The sequence below is a fragment of the Eubalaena glacialis genome, chromosome 4 (genome assembly GCF_028564815.1).
Source record: "Eubalaena glacialis isolate mEubGla1 chromosome 4, mEubGla1.1.hap2.+ XY, whole genome shotgun sequence".
Taxonomy (NCBI): domain Eukaryota; kingdom Metazoa; phylum Chordata; class Mammalia; order Artiodactyla; family Balaenidae; genus Eubalaena; species Eubalaena glacialis.
Window position 1 is genome coordinate 100,405,841 of NC_083719.1, and position 16,430 is coordinate 100,422,270.

Below are 16,430 nucleotides of genomic sequence, written 5' to 3' on the forward strand. Positions count from 1 at the left end.
ATCTGTGGTGCTGGATCAATCAGAGATATAGCTATGAATGCATATTTATTTTAATATACTTATTAATAGATACAGAGATAGGTATACTTATGTACATATACATGAGTTAGTATACATACATTTATTTTCTCTGTGGTTGCCTAGAAGCAGTACCATCCCAGTAGCAATGAATTCATCTAGATCTTGTTCCCTAAAGAAACTTGGGCCCTTGAAGAAATGTCTGATTCAAAGTCTAAGATAGGAAAATGTAAAATAAACCTGTTGCATCTTGTAGTGCCACATAATGTACAAAAACAAAAAATAGGGTATTTCAAAAGGAGACAGGAGATAATCTGAAAGCACCCCTAGTGACCAAAGATGAAAAATTGGGGCAACAAAAAAGGATTATAACCAAAGAATCAAATAAATATCCATGAATCCATACTGATGTAAGTAAATAAACGGAGAGAAAATTTCCCAATAAAGCATGCAAAAAAAAAAAAAAAAAAAGGAAATAGAAAATCACCGTTAGAACACCACAGTAAAAATAGCTGATGAATGCTAAAATAAGTTGCTAAAATTAGTGGGTGAAGCTTTAAGGAGAAACAGGATATTTGCAGTTTCAAAAAATCTCCCCCAAGACATTTATTAATTAGTATGGTGGTTTTAGCTTATGTCCACAATTTCTCAGATACTCTTCCCTTTTGGAGATAGATCTTAATTCCCTGTTCTTTAATATGAATAGAGCATATTTAATCAGTCCTAACTAACACAGTATAAAAAAGGAAAACTTGACAGAGGAGAAATTCAGCTGTCATCACCTTAACCAAGTATCAAGTTAGCATCACTAATAATAAGTCATATTGATAGCGCGTATTCCATGATATAATGCAATGAGAAGGGCACATCACTTCTGTGATATTCTTTCCAAAAGTTTCCAACCTCAGTCTAATTATGAGAAAACAGAAAAACCCAAATAGATGGATAGTCTACAGGTAGATGGATATTCTAATCAGAACTCTTCAAAAAAGTATCCAAGGTAGTAAAAACAAGGAAAGACTGAGAAACTTTATGAATTAGAGTTGCCTAAGGAGTCGTGAGCACTAAATGCAGTATGGTGGCCTTAATTGGATTCTGGAGCAGGAAAAGGACGTTAGTTGAAAAAATGGTGGAATTCAAATAAAATGTCTGGTTGAGTTAATATCAAAATCAGTGTTAATTTGTCAGTTTCAATAAATAAAGCATAGTTATATTAGATGTTATACAAGAACTCTCTGCAACTCTTCTATAAATCTAAAACTGTTTCAAAATAAAACTATTAAAATTTTTAAAAACTCAATTCCTGTCTTTACTACCAGATATTTTAAATTTAATTGGTTTAAGCTTGGGCCTAAGAAAAAATATTTATGTTAATTTTTTTAAAGTTGATGTTTTTAAAAATGAATATGAACCAAGTTTTAATTAAACAATAGTAGTTATTACTCTAAAATAAATAATTAACATTAACCATTTTTGGTGAGAAGAAATATTATTCCTCACTCATGATCCAGTGTTATATCTTGCTTGACTCTCTTGAGTATGCTGCTCTTTTAAAAACTGAGTATTCAGTTCTAGCTGCATGACAGCTTATTAAAGTTTCTTGGATAATTTTAAACATATACTGTTACTATTTATTACTTTAACTTTTAATAATCAACTTTTATGTAGTTTAAATTACATGAAATAAAATGCAATCATTTTAAATGTACTATTGAATAAATTTTGACAAATGTATTCATCCATTTAACCACCATGTCAATCAAGATACATAACATTTTTATCGCAGGAGTTCCCTAGTACACCTTTGTATTAAATTCACAAAGCCAACACCAAAACCAGGAAGATGCTGATATGCTTTCAGTCACTATTAAATAGTTTTAGCTATTCCATAACTTAAATGAAATAAAACAGGATGTAACATTTTGTAACTGGCTTCTTTCACTCAGAATGAGCATTGTTGTTCATCTTTTTATAGACTTTTGAGTAGTGTCCAGTTTGGGGCCATTAAGAGTAAAGCTACTATAAACATATTGTACAATATAAGTCTTTGGCCATGTGTTTTTATTACTGTTGAATGAATTACTAGGAGTTAAATTATGAGGTTATATGGTAAAATATGTTAAACTATTAGAAACTGCGAAGTCCTTTTTGAAAATAATTATAAAATATTCTACTCTCACTAGTTATTCATGGGAGTTCAGTCACTTTACATCCTTGCCAACACTTAATATTGTCAAACTTTTAACATGTAATCTTTCCAAGGAGTGTGTATTGGTACCTCATTGTACTTTAATTTGTATTTTTCATACAACTAGTTATGTCAAGCACTTTTTCATGTGTTTATTTACCTTTCATATATCTTCTTTTGTAAAGTCTCTGTTTAAATCTTTTTATTTTTATTATTGAACTATCAGCATTCTTCATATTTTCTATATATAAACATTTCATCATATATATGTATTGGAAATATTTTCTTCCAGCCTGTGTCTTGCTTTTTCATAAAATATTCTTCCAAAAAGCACATGTTTTAAATTTTGATAAAATATATCATTTATCATTTTCTCTATATTATTTTTTTATTTTTCATGATTAGTGACTTGTTCTAGATACACTATTTTGTGAAATTAAAACTATTTTTCCTCTGATATAGCTACCTGATTAGAAGCACTGCTTTGTTTAAAAAAGCCATCCTCTTGGGGTTAGACTAGCATAAATTAAGATGGCTTGTGTCTGGTCCACTCTCTCAGAAGCTGTATGAGTAAGTTAGGTAGTTAGGTACTGGAAGCTTTAAAGCAAAAAAAAAAGACTCAAAGTACGTCTGTGGATCTCTGGATGCTGAGCCCTCAATTTATTCATAAACCAGACAGTCATGCTGAAAAATACATGGTTATTCAATGTCCCTGTATTTTTCCTTAAAGGATTGAATTATAACCTTCTACCAAGGGCAGGTGACATAACAAAGCTTGTTTACAGCGCATAGTGTCCACATCCTATTAACATACAACAAACTCAATCTTCTATTACTTCTGAGTGGGTTTTTTGTGTTAAATTACTAGTTCTGGTGAACTTAGTGTTTATTGTCTATTTTAATGTTGCATGTTTCCTTCTGGGTAATGGTAAGAGGGTAAATAACTAAAGAGTGAATGAGAATGAAGCCTCTAACCCGTGGATCACACTGTTTTCACTGGGGAGTTTGTTTGAACAGTCTCCCACATCTGTTTGGGAGTCCTTAGTAAGCACAGCTGACAGAATCACAGAATATTTCTGGGATGCTGTTTACTTGGCAAATAGTTGCAGTCAGTGTCTTTACAACCACATGTCAAAAATATTTTCATGGGAAAATGTCATGCCGAAAATAGGATTCTTGGGAGACTACAGTGTTTCTGGGCATAGTGAGGAATAAAATCAGCTTTGTTAATACATCAGAATAGAAATTATTTTTATTATCTAATATAAATTCAACTTAAAAGTCTACCAAATAAATTAACTTTTATTTTTTTTTACCTAATACATATATATATATTTAAAATTTTTATTGGGGTATAGTTGATTTACAATGCTCTTAGTTTCATGTGTACAGCAAAGTGGATCAGTTATACATATATATGTATCCACTCTTTTTTTTTTTTTAGATTCTTTTCCCATATAGACCATTACAGAGTACTGAATAGAGTTCCCTGTGCTATGCAGCAGGTTCTTATTTGTTATTTATTTTATATACTGCAGTGTGTGTGTATATGTCAATCCCAATCTCCCAATTTATCCCTACCATCCTTATCCCCTGGTAACCATAAGTTTGTTTTCTACATCTGTGACTCTACTTCTGTTTTGTAAATAAGTTCATTTGTACCCTTTTTTTAAAAAAAGATTCCCACATATAAGCGATATCATAAAATATTTGTCTTTCCGTGTCTGACTTACTTCACTCAGTATGACAGTCTCTAGGTCCATCCATGTTGCTGCAAATGGCATTATTTTTTTTCCTTTTATGGCTGAGTAATATTCCATTGTATATATGTACCACATCTTCTTTATCCATTCCTCTGTTGATGGACATTTAGGTTGCTTCCATGTCCTGGCTATTGTAAATAGTGCTGCAGTGAACACTGGGGTGCATGTATCTTTTCAAATTATGTTTTTCTCTGGGTATATGCCTAGGAGTGGGATTGTTGGGTCATATGGTAGTTCTATTTTTAGTTTTTTAAGGAACCTCCAAAATTAACTTTTATTTTTATGCCATGGCTAAGAATCAAATGATAGCTATTCTTCATGGCTATAGCTTATGCTTTAATTTATATGTCTGTTTTCAAAATTATATACATACATATATAAATACACACACACATACACATACATATGTGTATTACATACACACACATATAGAGACAGACTGACAGAGACAGAGATAGAATTTCTTTTTTTTTAATTAGAATGGTGAATCTAGGAATGAAAAAAAAGCTAACAGGTTTTTCATGACAATTGTTCCCTTTTTCTGTACACCTATATTACATGTACTCTGTACCATATGAGTCAGGATTTATGTAGTGTAATTATTTACTTGTACTGTTGGATTATCTGTCTTCCCAAATACACTCCATTTATACTTTAAGTATCATTAAAAACAGGTCATGACCACTTGACTCTCTTTCCTTAGCCAACCATCCTGGGTCTCTCCCTCACCCCTCTCTCTGGATAAGAAGGAATGCTTTAGTTGGGATTGTTTATTGCAACAAGCTAAGCAGAAATACAAATTCTTTAAATAAGATTTCTTACAAAACAGTAGAGAACTAGGCCAGAAAAAAGTACAAGAGGCAAGAGAGTTTAGGTTGAAAGAAGCACAGCCAGGTGGTTCCTCAGGATCAGTCTGGTTACGAAACTGCCTAGAACAATAGAGGTTCATACTCTTTTCAATTTTGAAAAAATCTTATACTCTGTGCATCTCTTCGTTACTTTGTTAAAGAGGCATAGGTCCCAGGAAGGAACAGCCTATTATCTAACAATCATCAATGCCTACATTCACCTGCTTGGAGATGCTTGGAAATTTCCTCCTCCCAAGACACAGCAGTGGTGGTTTTACCAAATAAGAAATTTCTTTGGATTATTGATAAGTATTGTGTTGGCCAAAATGTTCGTTCGGGTTTTTCCATTAAGATGTTATGGAAAATCCTGAACGGACAGTGTGGCCAACCCAATACATTACTACTGACAATACAGACTCCATGGTTTTCCAGTCATGGGCAAACTCCCCCACGGTGCACTGGGCAGCCTCTTGGGTACCTGTACGTCAGGGTGAGGTTGAGAAGAATGGGGCACAGCCAAGCAGGGGTAAAGCCTGTGAGCTTTGGAGAGGTGGAGGAAGCAGGCCTCACTGCTCAGGCTTGAAGTTTGCAACAGAATGGGAAAAAAAGTGGTGATGAAGCACAATCTGAGTCTCCTTCAGATGTGAAGGTCAGAAGGTCAAAATGTGCACTTTTCTCCTCTATTTTCACTTAAGCCATGAAATGAATGCTATTTTATATTTCCCTTTAGGTCCTAAAAGTGTTCATTTTTTGGGGGGGGGGTTGGTTTGCCATAAATACTTACAAAATTTCATCTTAGTATATTTTAATAAAATATATGTGAAACTTCCTAATATAGTACTTAACACATAATAGAAAAGCATCTTCAAATATACTATCAATATCTAATAGTATATATTTTTAGTAATTAATATTAATTAATATTGATAATCAGTCTACTCTTCAAGACCTCTGTCCAAACACCTAGAACAGGGACAGGTACATGGCAAGCACTTTATAATGCTCAATGAACACATGAATACATATTTTTTCTCCATTTTTTTCCTTCCTTCACTTCCTATATTCTTTTTTTTTTTACTTCATGTCTTCCTTGTCTAAGGCACTTCTTATAAGATTGTACAATAAATAGTAAAGAAACAACATATTTTGAAAGAAGAACAGATGCCAACTTACCAGGATGGACAAAGAGAAATATTTTCTCATGCATTATATGCAGTTGAATATCTCTATCTTTTGAGGAAAAAAAAAGGTATCTTCCATTCTATAGTTGAGGGAATTGAGATAGAGAATAAAAAGAATAAAATTCGTCATTTATTGGTTTTAATATTATCCTTTATGATAATCTTTTATTAGAGTTGCTAGAATATATAAAACATAATTGATATTAGTTTACTTTGAATCTTTCATTTTTCCCCATTAATGTATTAACAAGATGGTGAACAATTAAAGCTAATGTGGCAAAAATTATCCATAAAATTAATCACTAGAATAATCAAAAGATGACTATAATTTATTTTTCCTGCCTCAATATTAAATTTTGAAGAAATTTTATTTTCTAAGTTTAATAAACTTAATACATATAACAAACTCTTTTTGATTTACGCCGAGAAACTGAATTGTATGAGAAACATTCAGAACTGGGGTATTGTTATTTTAACAGGGGGACGAGTTTTAATGAACAAACAACTTTTAAGTCATATGAGTTGTGTATGGAAATGTGTGTTCATTTGTGTATGTGAGTGTATGCTGTGGGAGGGTAGTGTGTTCTTGATTTTCTGTGAAATTAAGAAGGTAAACAACAGAGAGATGGGATGAAGAATTGAACCCACTGGTGCTTTTTCCTCTTTTCATCTTAATCAAAGATAATCATATCTATATATGTTCATATATTTGCCAATTAATCTTTATTTTTCAGCATGACTTAAACTCAGAACCAAATTTAATAACTAGAAATATTGGTAAAAAGCATCTGAAATTATAACTACAGTGATATTTCCATGGGTCATGTGTCCTTCCCTAATTTCAACAGCATTACAAAAAATATGAAATCAAAGGACAGTGCTGCTAAATTAAAAAAAATAAATTTCATTCTTATTCCATTAGTTACGTTTCAAGGGAGAGAAGAAAGTCTTCAGATTTAAGTCTCATAAGTATCAGCAACTTCCCTTTTTCAACTGTTATATATGTTCTCAGGGAATATTTCTAAACCATGTTTTTCATTCGATATTTTGCATGACTGAGTTAGACTAGGAACAATTTCAAAAATTGATACAGATAAGTAGATACAGTTAAATTGATAGGTAGCTACTATGTTATATACATATAATCATACATACTGGATAGCATAAACAATTACCTAAATGATTTTTTTTTTAGCATCTTTACTGGAGTATAATTGCTTTACAATGGTGTGTTAGTTTCTGTTTTATAACAAAGTGAAGCGGCTGTACATGTACATATATCCCCATATCTCCTCCCTCTTGCATCTCCCTCACATCCTCCCTATCCCACCCCTCTAGGTGGTCACAAAGCACTGAGCTGATCTCCCTGTGCTATGCGGCTGCTTCCCACTAGCTACCTATTTTACATGTGGTACTGTATATATGTCCATGCCACTTTCTCACTTTGTCCCAGCTTACCCTTCCCCCTCCCCCTCCCCGTGTCCTCACGTCCATTCTCTACCACTGCGTCTTTATTCCTGTCCTGCCCTTAGGTTCTTCAGAACCTTTTTTTTTTTTTTTAGATTCCGTGTATATGTGTTTTTCTCTTTCTTACTTACTTCACTCTGTGTGACAGTCTCTAGGTCCATCCACCTCACTACAAATAACTCAATTTCGTTTCTTTTTATGGCTGAGTAATAATCCATTGTATATATGTGCCACATCTTCTTTATCCATTCATATGTCAATGGATGCTTAGGTTGCTTCAATGTCCTGGATATTGTAAATGGAGCTGCAATGAACATTGTGGTACATGACTCTTTTTGAATTATGGTTTTCTCAGGGTATATGCCCAGTAGTGGGATTGCTGGGTCATATGATAGTTCTATTTTTAGTTTATTAAGGAACCTCCATACTGTTCTCCATAGTGAATGGCTGTATCAATTTACATTCCCACCAACAGTGCAAGAGAGTTCCCTTTTCTCCACACTCTCTCCAGCATTTATTGTTAGTGGATTTTTTGATGATGGCCATTCCAACTGGTGTGAGGTGATACCTCATTGTAGTTTTGATTTACATTTCTCTAATGATTAGTGATGTTGAGCATCCTTTCATGTATTTGTGGCAATCTGTATATCTTCTTTGGAGAAATGTCTGTTTAGGTCTTCTGCCCATTTTTGGATTGGGTGGTTATTTTGATATTGAGCTACATGAGCTGCTTGTACATTTTGGAGATCAAACCTTTGTCAGTTGCTTCATATGCAAATATTTTCTCCCATTCTGAGGGTTGTCTTTTTATCTTGTTTATGGTTTCCTTTGCTGTGCAAAAGCTTTTAAGTTTCATTAGGTCCCATTTGTTTATTTTTGTTTTTATTTCCATTTCTGTAGGAGGTGGGTCAAATAGGATCTTCCTGTGATTTATGTCATAGAGTGTTCTGCCTATGTTTTCCTCTAAGGGTTTGAGTGTGTCTGGCCTTACATTTAGGTCTTTAATCCATTTTGAGTTTATTTCTGTGTGTGGTGTTAGGGAGTGTTCTAATTTCATTGTTTTCCATGTAGCTGTCCAGTTTTCCCAGCACCACTTATTGAAGAGGCTGTCTTTTCTCAATTGTATATTCTTGCCTCCTTTATCAAAAATAAGTTGACTATGTGTGTGGGTTTATCTCTGGGTTTTCTATCCTGTTCCATTGGTCTATATTTCTGTTTTTGTGCCAGTACCATACTGTCTTGATTACTTTAGCTTTGTAGTATAGTCTGAAGTCAGGTAGCCTGATTCCTCCAGCTCTGTTTTTCTTTCTCAGGATTGCCTTGGCTATGCAGGGTCTTCTGTGTTTGTATACAAATTGTGAAATTTTTTGTTCTAGTGGTAAAAAAAAATACCAGTGGTACTTTGCTAGGGATGGCATTGAATCTGTAGATTGCTTTGGGTAGTAGAGTCATTTTCACAATGTTGATTCTTCCAATCCAAGAACATGGTATATCTTTCCATCTGTTTGTATCATCTTTAATTTCTTTCATCAGTGTCTTATAGTTTTCTGCATACAGGTCTTTTGCCTTGTTAGGCAGGTTTATTCCTAGGTATTTTATTCTTTTTGTTGCAATGGTAAATGGGAGTGTTTCCTTAATTTCTCTTTCAGATTTTTCATCCTTAATGTACAGGAATGCAATAGATTTCTGTGCATTAATTTTGTATCCTGCTACTTTACCAAATTCATTGATTAGCTCTAGTAGTTTTCTGGTAGCATCTTTAGGATTCTCTATGTATAGTATCATGTCATCTGCAAACAGTGACAGTTTACTTCTTCTTTCCTGATTTGGATTCCTTTAATTCCTTTTCTTCTCTGATTGCTGTGGCTAAAACTCGCAAAACTATGTTGAATAATAGTGGCAAGAGTGGGCAACCTTGTCTTGTTCCTGACCTTAGTGGAAATGGTTTCAGTTTTTCACCATTGAGGACATTGTTGGCTGTGGGTTTGTCATATATGGCCTTTATTATGTTGAGGAAAGTTCCCTCTATACCTACTTTCTGGAGGGTTTTTATCATAAATGGTTGTTGAATTTTTTTTGAAAGCTTTCTCTGCATCTATTGAGATGATCATATGGTTTTTCTCCTTCAGTTGTTAATATGATGTATCACGTTGATTGATTTGCGTATATTGAAGAATCCTTGCATTCCTGGGATGAACCCCACTTGATCATAATGTATGATCCTTTTAATGTGCTGTTGGATTCTGTTTGCTAGTATTTTGTTGAGGATTTTTGCATCTATGTTCATCAGTGATATTGGCCTGTAGTTTTCTTTCTTTGTGACATCTTTGTCTGGTTTTAGTATCAGAGTGATGGTGGCCTCATAGAATGAGTTTGGGAGTGTTCCTCCCTCTGCTATATTTTGGAAGAGTTTGAGAAGGATGGGTGTTAGCTCTTCTCTAAATGTTTGATAGAATTCACCTGTGAAGCCATCTGGTCCTGGGCTTTAGTTTGTTGGAAGATTTTTAATCACACTTTCAATTTCATTGCTTGTGATTGGGCTGTTCATATTTTCTATTTCTTCCTGGTTCAGTCTCGGATGGTTGTGCATTTCTAAGAATTTGTCCATTTCTTCCAGGTTGTCCATTTTATTGGCATAGAGTTGCTTGTAGGAATCTCTCATGATCCTTTGTATTTCTGCACTGTCAGTTGTTACTTCTTTTTCATTTCTAATTCTATTGATTTGAGTCTTCTCCCTTTTTCTCTCGATGAGTCTGGCTAATGGTTTATCAATTTTGTTTATCTTCTCAAAGAACCAGCTTTTAGGTTTATTGATCTTTGCTGTTGTTTCCTTCATTTCTTTTTCCTTTATTTCTGATCTGATCTTTATGATTTCTTTCCTTCTGCTAACTTTGGTGGGTTTTTTGCTCTTCTTTCTCTAATTGCTTTAGGTGTAAGGTTAGGTTGTTTATTTGAGATGTGTCTTGTTTTTTGAAGTAGGATCATATTGCTATAAACTTCCCTCTTAGAACAGGTTTTTTTGCATCCCATAGGTTTTGGGTCATTGTGTTTTCACTGTCATTTGTCTCTATATAGTTTTTGATTTCCTCTTTGATTTCTTCAGTGATCTCTTGGTTATTTAGTAGTGTATTGTTTAACCTCCATGTGTTTGTATTTTTTACTGTTTTTTTTTCCTGTAGTTGATACCTAATCCCATAGTATTGTGGTCAGAAAAGATACTTGATATGATTTCAATTTTCTTAAATTTACCAAGGCTTGATTTGTGACCAAAGATATGATCTATCCTGGAGGATGTTCCACAAGCACTTGAGAAGAAAGTGTATTCTGTTGTTTTTGGATGGAATGTCCTATAAATATGAATTAAGTCCATCTTGTTTAATGTGTCATTTAAAGCTTGTGTTTCCTTCTTTATATTCATTTTGGATGATCTGTCCATTGGTGAAAGTGGGGAGTTAAATCCCCTACTATTAATGTGCTACTGTTGATTTCCCTTTTTATGGCTGTTAGCATTTGCCTTATGTATTGATATGCTCCTCTGGTGGGTGCATAAATATTTACAATTGTTACATCTTCTTCTTGGATTCATCCCTTGATCATTATGCAGTGTCCTTCTTTGTCTCTTGTAATAGTCTTTATTTTAAAGTCTATTTTGTCTGGTATGAGAATTGCTATTCCAGCTTTCTTTTGATTTCCATTTGCATAGAATATCTTTTTCCACCCCCTCACTTTCAGTCTGTATGTGTCCCTAGATCTGAAGTGGGTCTCTTGTAGACAGCATTTATATGGGTCTTGTTTTTGTATCCATTCAGCCAGTCTATGTCTTTTGGTTGGAGCATTTAATCCATTTATATTTAAGGTAGTTATTGATATGTATATTCCTATTACCATTTCCTTGATTGTTTTGGGTTTGTTTTTGTAGGTCTTTTCCTTCTCTTGTGTTTCCTACGTAGGGAAGTTTCTTTAGCATTTGTTGTAAAGCTGGTTTGGTGGTGCTGAATTCTCTTAGCTTTTGCTTGTCTGTAAAGGTTTTAATTTCTCCATCAAATCTGAATGAGATCCTTGCTGGGTAGAGCAATCTTGGTTGTAGGATTTTCCCTTTTATCACTTTAGATATGTCCTGCCACTCCCTTCTGGCTTGCAGAGTTTCTGCTGAAAGATCAGCTGTTAACCTTATGTGGGGATTCCCCTGTATATTATTTGTTGTTTTTCCCTTGCTGTTTTTAATATTTTTTCTTTGTATTTAATTTTTGATAGTTTAATTAATATGTGTCTTGGTGTGTTTCTCCTTGATTTTATGCTGTATGGAACTCTCTGCACTTCCTGGAATTGATTGACTATTTCCTTTCCCATATTATGGAAGTTTTCAACTATAATCTCTTCAAATATTTTCGCAGTACCCTTCTTTTTCTCTTCTTCTTCTGGGACCCCTATAATTTGAATGTTGGTGTGTTTAATGTTGTCCCAGAGGTCTCTGAGACTGTCCTCAATTCTTGTCATTCTTTTTTCTTTTTTCTGCTCTGTGGGAGTTATTTCCACTGTTTTATCTTCCAGCTCACTTATCCGTTCTTCTGCCTCAGTTATTCTGTTATTGCTTCCTCCTAGAGTATTTTTAATTTCATTTATTGTGTTGTTCATCCTTGTTTGTTTGCTCCTTAGTTCTTCTTGGTCCTTGTTAAATGTTTCTTGTATTTTCTCCATTCTATTTCCCAGATTTTGGATCATCTTTACTATCATTACTCTGAATTCTTTTTCAGGTAGACTACCTATTTCCTCTTCATTTGTTTGGTCTGGTGGATTTTTACCTTGCTCCTTCATCTGCTGCATATTTCTCTGTCTTCTCATTTTGCTTAACTTACTGTGTTTGGGCTCTCCTTTCGCAGGCTGCAGGTTTGTAGTTTCCGTTGTTTTTGGTGTCTGCCCCAGTGGCTAAGGTTGGTTCGGTGAGTTTTGTAGGCTTCCTGGTGGAGGGGACTGGTGCCTGTGTTATGGTGGATGAGGCTGGATCTTGTCTTTCTGGTGGGCAGGACTGCATCCGGTGGTGTGTTTTGGGGTGTCTGTGACCTTATTATCATTTTAGGCAGCCGTCTCTCCTAATGGGTGGTGTTGTGTTACTGTCTTGCTAGTTGTTTGGCATAGTGTATCCAGCACTGTAGCTTACTGGTCGTTGAGTGGAGCTGGGTTTTAGCGTTGCGATAGAGATCTCTTGGAGAGCTTTCATCATTTTATATTACATGGAGCCAGGAGGTCTCTGCTGGACCAATGTCCTGAACTCACCTCTCCCACCTCAGAGGTACAATCCTGACCCCCAGCCAGAGTGCGAAGACCCTGTCAGCCACACAGCTCAGGAGATAAGGAAAAAAAAAAGAAACAAAGAAAGAAAAAAATAATATAAAATATAGTTTTAAAATAAAAATTTTAAGAAATGAAAATTAAAAAATATTAAAAGTAATAAAAGAAAGAAAGAAAGAAAGAATAGAGCAGCCAAACCAAAACAGAGATCCACCAATGACAACAAGCACTAAAAACTATACTTAAAAAAAAAAAAAGAAAAAAGAAAGCAGAAGACAGTACCCTAGGACAGATGGTAAAAGGAAAGCTATACAGACAAATCACACAAAGAAGCATATACATAAACACTCACAAAAAGAGAAAAAGGAAAAACAATAAATATATATCAAAAAAAAGGAAGAGAGTATCCAAATCAATAAATAACTCTACCAATGATAATAAACTCTAAATACGAAACTAAGATACACATGAAACCAGAAACAAATTAGATGCAGAAAGCAAACCCCAAGTCTACAGTTGCTCCCAAGTTCCACTGCCTCAATTTTGGGATGATTCGTTGTCTATTCAGGTATTACAGAGATGCTGGGTCCATCAGTTTGATTGTGGAGATCTAATCCCCTGCTCCTGACAGTACTGGGAGGGATTTCCCGTTCTCTTCTTTGTTCACACAGCTCCTGGGGTTCAGCTTTGTATTCGGCCCTGCCTCTGTGTGTAGGTCACCTGAGGGTGTCTTTTCCCCACCCAGACAAGAGGGGGATAAAGGAGCGGCTTATTAGGGGGCTCTGGCTCACTCAGGCCAGGCGGAGGGAGGGGTGTGGAATGTGGGGCCAGCCTGTGGCAGCAGAGTCTGGCATGATGTTGCAACAGCCTGAGGCGCGCCATGTGTTTTCCCAGGGAAGTTGTCCTTGGATCATGGGACCTTGGCAGTGACGGGCTGCCCAGGCTCCCGGGAGGGAAGTTGTGGATAGTGACCTGTGCTTGCACACAGGCTTCTTGGTGGCTGCAGCCACAGCCTTAGCGTTTCATGCCCGCCTCTGGTGTCCGCGCTGAAAGCCGTGGCTCATGCCTGTCTCTGGAGCTCGTTTAGGGAGTGCTCTGAATCCCCTCTCCTCACGCACCCCGAAACAATGGTCTCTTTCCTCTTAGGTTGTTCCAGAGTTTTCCCAGACTCTCTCCCAGCTAGCTGTGGCACTCTAGTCCCCCCTTCAGGCTGTGTTCACACAGCCAACCCCAGTCCTCTCCCTGGGATCTGACCTCCAAAGCCCGAGCCTCAGCTCCCAGCCCCAACCCGCCGTGGCGGGTGAGCAGACAAGCCTCTCAGGCTGGTGAGTGCTGGTCGGCGCTGATCCTCTGTGCAGGAATCTCTCTGCTTTGCCCTCTGTACCTCTGTTGCTGTGCTCTCCTGCATGGCTTACAAGCTTCCCCCCCCCTCCACCACCACCATCTCCACCAGTGAAGGGGCTTCCTAGTGTGTGGAAACTCTCCTCCTTCACAGCTCCCTCCGTGAGGTGCAGATCCCATCCCTATTCTTTTGTCTCTTGTTTTTTTCTTTTTTCTTTTGCCCTACCCAGGTACGTGAGGAGTTTCTTGCCTTTTGGGAAGTTTGAGGTCTTCTGCCAGCGTTCAGTAGGTGTCCTGTAGGAATTGCTCTACATGTAGATGTATTTCTGTTGTATTTGTGGGGAGGAAGGTGATCTCCACGTCTTACTCCTCCACCATCTTGAAGGTGTCCTCTAAATGATTTTAAATGGACCTTTTTCTAATCCTTACAGCTGTGTCTATTTACAAAAACAGCTGATCAATCCATGTTATAATATCCTAAAGAATCACCAGTGGCATTGTATATAAAGATCTACAATTCCAGACTCCCAGAACAAACATCTTGAGTAGCACAAAAACTGATTTTTAAAAAATAATTTATTAGAATAATGTGTTTTTCAGACAACAGCAGATTGATCTAGACTAATATGAAGGGTGAATAGAAATACAAAACAAGGCAAGAATTAATATTAATATACAAAGATGTTATTTAGAAGAAACTCTAGTTATAAAGGCCTTAAATCTATTTTTCTTTTATATTAATAAAGTATGAATAATATATATGCGTACATAGGTTTCTATATAGTTTTTACATCTTATGTTGTCTGGTACTGGATTATTAGTGCAAAATTCAGATAATTGAGTATTAGCAGGTTCTAATAAAAAAAAAAACATACTCAAACATTTGGGCTAAAAATTGGCAAATAATTGTGTACTTGATTTGGAAGATTTCTTTGCTGAAGATGTATTTCACAACATATGCTCAGGTAGACATTTTACTTTATATGTTTTAATATTGACCACTTTTGTAATTGTTACATAGGTTTTTTAAAGATTTTGAACTACATAAATCAGAAAAAGTGTTGCCTAAGCAGAAGTTACATTGTTTTTCATCTTAAGTATAGACAGTGCTGTTCATCTTCTAGGATCTAGCTATTCATTGTTATTCTCAAATAATTTTATATAGTCTCTCTGCTTGATAGATAAGATCTTTATTGCATATAAAAATATTCATTGTTTTTCCAAAATAGACTCAAACACTAATAAATTATTTAAATATTATGATGCATACACTATTTATCATGGTCATGGTGATCCTAAGTCTACTGTGTGATACTATTTACATAGATCACTAGTAGGGAGTCTTTCAAAAGAATGTCTAGCTATTTAATGGAGTGAATTTTAAAGCCTCCTTGGTGAGAGAACAGTTCTTATAGCTGTGAGACAACTTAAACATTTCCTAGCAGACTGATTGAAAACCTTACTGGAAAAGATAAAATATTCCCTTGGAAATGAAACGATGAATTCAGTAATTCATTGTTGTTTACTTTTTTCTGAGTGGTTAATATTCCACAATTCCTATTTTCCATATTTTGCATTTGCTTACTTGGGGAATATAATAAATCAGTATCATATTTACCCAATATGAAATGCTCTAACTTTGTAACCACATGATTTTTTTTCATTATGTTACCTAATAAATTAGAACTTTTCAAAATGCACATATCACCAAATTTTCCTCATTAGAATCAAACTGCTTCCTGGGGGCTGGAATTTATTCTAACCCATACATTATTATCTTTCCCCTTCCCCACCTGGAGGTGATGAATACTAGAGATTCTAGGGTTGAAAATTTTGCACCATTAGTCCCTCCTTGTTCTTTCCTTTTCACAGGCCGAGTTACATACACTTTGTCCTAGTATTTGTCTGAACTCTCAGCTAGGAATACAAAAGAACCAAGACGCACTTTATCCTGAGAGGAAGAGGGATTATTACATTTGTGCTGAATATGAATGAGTGCTCTAGCTGCTGAGTGGAGGAGGGGAGCTGGGCTGCTTGGGAGCCTCCTCCTTCTGTTGTTAATAATACTAATTTAGAGAGTTCTGAGGATATCAAGCACCTTCCATGAAGTAGGTTCTAATAAAAATCATTTCCCGTCCTATATCTCAAGTTATTTAAGTATTGCTAAACTAGATGACAGCTCCTGAATTATATGAATTAGTAGATGCTTATCAGTTTATGAGTCATTTTCAAGTAATATGGTCCTTATATTTTAAGTGAAGGCTTCTAAAGGAATAGTGATTTAGGTAGAATAAGTATTCCTCTTGTAAACAAGATAGACTTGATTGCAGGTCAG